Raw genomic sequence first — 6,761 nt, 5'->3', positions numbered from 1 at the left:
TGTCAGATCTAGAGTTCAGAATCATCACTTTAAAGATACTAGCTGGGCTTGAAAAAAATATGGAAGTTATTAGAGAAACCCTTTCTGGAGAAGTAAAAGAACTAAAATCCAACCAAGTAGAAATCAAAAAGGCTATTAATGAGGTGCAATCAAAAATGGGGGCGCTAACTGCTAGAATAAATGAGGCAGAAGAGAGAATCAGTAATATAGAAGATGAAATGATGGAAAATAAAGAAGCTGAGAAAAAGAGAGATAAACAACTACTGGATCACGAGGGCAGAATTCGAGAGATAAGTGATACCATAAGACGAAACAACATTAGAATAATTGGGATCCCAGAAGAGGAAGAAAGAGAGAGAGGGCAGAAGGTATAATGGAGCAAATTATAGCAGAGAACTTCCCTAGTTTGGGGAAGGAAACAGGCATGAAAATCCAGGAAGCACAGAGAACCCCTCTCAAAATCAATAAAAATAGGTCAACACCCCGACATCTAATAGTAAAACTTACGAGTCTCACAGACAAAGAGAAAATCCTGAAAGCAGCTCGGGAGAAGAGATATGTAACCTACAAGGGTAGAAACATTAGATTGGCAACAGACCTATCCACAGAGACCTGGCAGGCCAGAAAGGACTGGCAGGATATATTCAGAGCACTAAATGAGAAAAATATGCAGCCAAGAATACTATATCCAGCTAAGCTGTCATTGAAAATAGAAGGAGAGATAAAAAGCTTCCAGGACAAACAAAAACTAAAGGAATTTGCAAACACAAAACCAGCCCTACAGGAAATCTTGAAAGGGGTCCTCTAAGCAAAGAGAGAGCCTAAAAGCAACATAGACCAGAAAGGAACACAGACAATATACGGTAACAGTCACCTTACAGGCAATACAATGGCACTAAATTCCTATCTTTCAATAGTTACCCTGAATGTGAATGGGCTAAATGCCCCAATCAAAAGACACAGGCTATCAGACTGGATTAAAAAACAAGACCCATCGATATGCTGTCTGCAAGAGACTCATTTTAGACCCAAAGACACCCCCAGATTGAAAGTGAGGGGGTGGAAAACCATTTACCATGCTAATGGACACCAAAAGAAAGCTGGGGTGGCAATCCTTATATCAGACAAATTAGATTTTAAACCAAAGACTGTAATAAGAGATGAGGAAGGACATTATATCCTACTTAAAGGATCTATCCAACAAGAAGATCTAACAATTGTAAATATCTATGCCCCTAACATGGGAACAGCCGATTATATAAGGCAATTAATAACAAAAGCAAAGAAACATATCGACAACAATACAATAATAGTGGGGGACTTTAACACCCCCTCACTGAAATGGACAGATCGTCTAAGCAAAAGATGAACAAGGAAATAAAGACTTTAAATGACACACTGGACCAAATGGACTTCACAGACATATTCAGAACATTCCATCTCAAAGCAACGGAATACACATTCTTCTCTAGTCCCCATGGAACATTCTCCAGAATAGATCACATCCTAGGTCATAAATCAGGTCTCAACAGGTACCAAAAGTTTGGGATCATTCCCTGCCTATTTTCAGACCACAATGCTTTGAAACTAGAACTCAATCACAAGAGGAAAGTCGGAAAGAACTCAAATACATGGAAGCTAAAGAGCATCCTACTGAGAGTGAATGGGTCAACCAGGAAATTAAAGAAGAATTAAAAAAATACATGGAAACCAATGAAAATGAAAACACAACTCTTCAAATCTTTGGGATGCAGCAAATGCAGTCCTAAGAGGAAAGTATATAGCAATACAAGCCTTTCTCAAGAAACAAGAAAGGTCTCAAGTACACAACCTACCCTCCACCTAAAGGAGCTGGAGAAAGAACAGCAAATAAAGCCTAAACCCAGCAGGAGAAGAGAAATAATAAAGATCAGAGCAGAAATCAATGAAATAGAAACTAAAAGAACAGTAGAACAGATCAACGAAACTAGGAGCTGGTTCTTTGAAAGAATTAACAAGATTGATAAACCCCTGGCCAGACTTATCAAAAAGAGAAGAGAAATGACCCAAATCAACAAAATCATGAATGAAAGAGGAGAGATCACAACCAACACCAAAGAAATACAAGCAATTATAAGGACATATTAGGAGCAACTCTATGCCAGCAAATTAGATAACCTGGAAGAAATGGATGCATTCCTAGAGATGTATCAACTACCAAAACTGAACCAGGAAGAAATAGAAAACCTGAACAGACCTATAACCACTAAGGAAATTGAAGCAGTCATCAAAAATCTCCCAAAAAACAAAAGCCCAGGGCCAGATGGCTTCCCAGGGCAATTCTACCAAACATTTCAAGAAGAATTAATACCTATTCTTCTGAAACTGTTCCAAAAAATAGAAATGAAAGGAAAACTTCCAAACTCATTTCATGAGGCCAGCATTACCTTGATCCCAAAACCAGACAAAGACCCCATCAAAAAGGAAAATTACAGACCAATATCCCTGATGAACATGGATGCAAAAATCCTCACCAAAATATTAGCCAATAGGATCCAACAGTACATTAAAAGGATTATTCACCACGACCAAGTGGGATTTATCCCTAGGCTGCAAGGTTGGTTCAACATCTGCAAATCAATCAATGTGATACAATACATTAACAAAAGAAAGAACAAGAATCATATGATCCTCTCAATAGATGCAGAAAAAGCATTTGACAATGTACAGCATCCTTTCTTGATCAAAACTCTTCAGAGTATAGGCATAGAGGGTACATACCTCAATATTATAAAAGCCATCTATGAAAAACCTACAGCGAATATCATTCTCAATGGGGAAAAAGTGAGAGCTTTCCCCCTAAGGTCAGGAACACGGCAGGGATGTCCACTATCACCACTGCTATTCAACATAGTATTAGAAGTCCTAGCCACAGCAATCAGACAACAAAAAGAAATAAAAGGCATCCAAATTGGCAAAGAAGAAGTCAAACTCTCACTCTTTGCAGATGATATGATACTTTATGTGGAAAACCCAAAAGACTCCACCCCAAAACTGCTAGAACTCATACAGGAATTCAGTCAAGTGGCAGGATAAAATCAATGCACAGAAATCAGTGGCATTCCTATACACCAACAACAAGACAGAAGAAAGAGAAATTAAGGAGTCGATCCCATTTACAATTGCACCCAAAACCATAAGATACCTAGGAATAAATCTAACCAAAGAGACAAAGGATCTGTACTCAGAAAACTATAAAATACTCATGAAAGAAATTGAGGAAGACACAAAGAAATGGAAAAACGTTCCATGCTCATGGATCGGAAGAACAAATATTGTGAAGATGTCAATGCTACCTAGAGCAATCTACACATTCAATGCAATCCCCATCAAAATACCATCCACTTTTTTCAAAAAAATGGAACAAATCATCCTAAAATTTATATGGAACCAGAAAAGACCCCGCATAGCCAGAGGAATGTTGAAAAAAAAGGGCAAAGCTGGCGGCATCACAATTCCGGACTTCCAGCTGTATTACAAAGCTGTCATCATCAAGACAGCATGGTACTGGCACAAAAACAGACACATAGATGAATGCAACAGAATAGAGAGCCCAGAAATGGACCTTCAACTCTATGGTCAACTCATCTTTGACAAAGCAGGAAAGAATGTCCAATGGAAAAAAGACAGTCTCTTCAACAAATGGTGTTGGGAAAATTGGATAGCCACATGCAGAAGAATGAAACTGGACCATTTCCTTACACCACACACAAAAATAGACTCCAAATGGTTGAAAGACCTCAATGTGAGACAGGAGTCCATCAAAATCCTAAAGGAGAACACAGGCAGCAACCTCTTTGACCTCAGCTGAAGCAACTTCTTCCTAGAAACATCCCCAAAGGCAAGGGAAGCAAGGGCAAAAATGAACTATTGGGACTTCATCAAGATAAAAAGCTTTTGCACGGCAAAGAAAACAGTCAACAAAACCAAAAGACAACCGACAGAATGGGAGAAGATATTTGCAAATGACATATCAGATAAAGGGCTAGTATCCAAAATCTATAAAGAACTCATCAAACTCAACACCCAAAGTACAAAGAATCCAATCAAGAAATGGGCAGAAGACATGAACAGACATTTTTCCAAAGAAGACATCCAAATAGCCAACAGACACATGAAAAAGTGCTCAATATCGCTTGGCATCAGAGAAATCCAAATGAAAACCTCAATGAGATACCACCTCACACCAGTCAGAATGGCTAAAATTAACAAGTCAGGAAACGACAGATGTTGGCGGGGATGCGGAGAAAGGGGAACCCTCCTACACCGTTGGTGGGAATGCGAGCTGGTGCAGCCACTCTGGAAAACAGTATGGAGGTTCCTCAAAAAGTTGAAAATAGAGCTACCATGTGATCCAGCAATTGCACTACTGGGTATTTACCCCAAAGATACAAAAGTAGGGATCCAAAAGGGTACGTGCACCCCGATGTTTATAGCAGCAATGTCCACAATAGCCAAACTGTGGAAAGAGCCAAGATGTCCATCGACAGATGAATGGATAAAGAAGATGTGGTATATATACACAATGGAATATTATGCAGCCATCAAAAGGAATGAGATCTTGCCATTTGCAACGACGTGGATGGAACTGGAGGGTATTATGTTGAGCGAAATAAGTCAAACAGAGAAAGACATGTACCATATGACCTCACTGATATGAGGAATTCTTAATCGCAGGAAACAAACTGAGGGTTGTTGGAGTAGGGGGTGGGGTGGGAGGGATGGGGTGACTGGGTGATAGACACTGGGGAGGGTATGTGCTCTGGTAAGCGCTGTGAATTGTGCAAGACTGTTGAATCCCAGATCTGTGCCTCTGAAACAAATAATGCAATATATGTTAAGAAAAAAAAAGAAGAAGGAGGTAGCAGGAGGGGAAGAATGAAGCAGGGGAAATCGGAGGGTAGACGAACCATGAGAGACAATGGACTCTGAAAAACAAACTGAGGGTTCTAGAGGGGAGGGCGATGGGAGGATGGGTTAGCCTGGTGATGGGTATTGAGGAGGGCACCTTCTGCATGGAGAACTGGGTGTTATGCACAAACAATGAATCATGGAACACTACATCTAAAACTAATGATGTAATGTATGAGTATTAACATAAGAATAAAAAAAAGAAAAAAAAATAAATAAAAGAGTTAAGGTCTAAGTTGTCAAAACAGAAAATTCTTTCAAAGGCTTAAACTTTTTATTGCACCATTTAAATTATTTCCATCACTTTGGAATCTTGAGTTTGTGCTCATCTTTTAATTGCCTAAAAATGTTCCTTACAACCTCTATTCATATGAGCTTGCAGCACACTTAAAAATAATGTGCAAACCAAATTACAGCAAGAACTTTATCATTTTGTCAATATCACAACATAAAACATAAAATGCAAGCAGGTGGAAAAGGTGTTAATGGGATTTTAGACAATACATGTATAAAAATATCTTCAAAGCTTTGTTATTATCCTGATTATAGAAGTACAAACATTTATACAACTGTATCAGAATGCAGTATGTTGTTCATTTACATCTTAACAGTGTCGAATATGTTTATATCTTAGTTTAGTCAGCCCAAGAGAACTTTCTTGCATTGTTTCTTTTTTCCATTCATATTAATGTATGGAAATGTACATTGAAGAATTTTATGTTAAAACCTAAAAATTTTGCATATAAAGCAAACTGCAGTAGCAATCTCCCGAATGAAATTATAAGGAACACAGGTCACATGACACTCTTGAAATGTGTGACCAGATGGCCGAGGGCTACTGGAACACACTACTGAAAACATTTCTGGTGACCAATCTGTGTGGTTTTTTTAATGCCAGGTAACTGTGACATTTCAGGAGCTATAAGCAGCACTTAGTAGTAGATGTCATGATTCTTTCCCCAACGCCATTTCATTTAGCAAGTAAAAAATAAACAACCCCAAACTCTGCCTGCGAAAATAAATAGAGCTCTCTTAAGTTTTGGAGGATTTGAGTTAAAAACATTTTCCCTGAACATCTCTATTAAAATGTGTTAATATCACAAATATAACAAATTTCCTCATTATCAGGAGTGCTTATTCTGTGTCAGGCATTGTTCTAAGTGTTATCTAGATATTAATTTTCTCAATCCTCATAAAAACACTATAAGGTAGATAATAGTGTTATTCCAATTTAAACAGATGCAAAAACTTTGACTCAGGGAGGATTAGGTAAGAGGTTATTATGTACCAAATGTGTCCCCTGCCTCCAATTTATAAACTGAAGTCCTAACCCCCCACACCTTAGAGTGTGAACTTATTTGGAAACAGAGCTGTTGCAGAAGTCATCAATTTAATATGAGGTCACCCTAGAGTAGGGTGAGTCCCTAATCCAATATGATTGGTATCCTTACCAAAAGGGAAATTTGGAGAAAGATGCACTCACAGGGAAAACACCAGGTGAAGAGGAGGGCAGAGATTAGGGTGAGGTAGCAGAAGCTGCGGAACGCCAAAGACTGCCTGCAAACCACAAGAAACTAGGAGAGAGCCATGGAACAGATTAGCCTTCACAGCCCTCAGAAAGAACTAACCTTACTAACATCTTAATCTCAGACTTCTAGTTCCAAGAACTGTAAGATAGTATATTTCCATTGTTTAAACCTGCCAGTTTGGGGTAGTTGGTTATGACAGCTAGAAAACTCACACAGGAAAGGAATCTAAATATCTGGCTCCAGAGTATGCACTATGCTATGTATTCCTAGCATGTATTAATG

The sequence above is a fragment of the Neomonachus schauinslandi genome, chromosome 4 (assembly GCF_002201575.2).
Source record: "Neomonachus schauinslandi chromosome 4, ASM220157v2, whole genome shotgun sequence".
NCBI lineage: Eukaryota > Metazoa > Chordata > Mammalia > Carnivora > Phocidae > Neomonachus > Neomonachus schauinslandi.
This window is presented reverse-complemented; position numbering follows the sequence as displayed.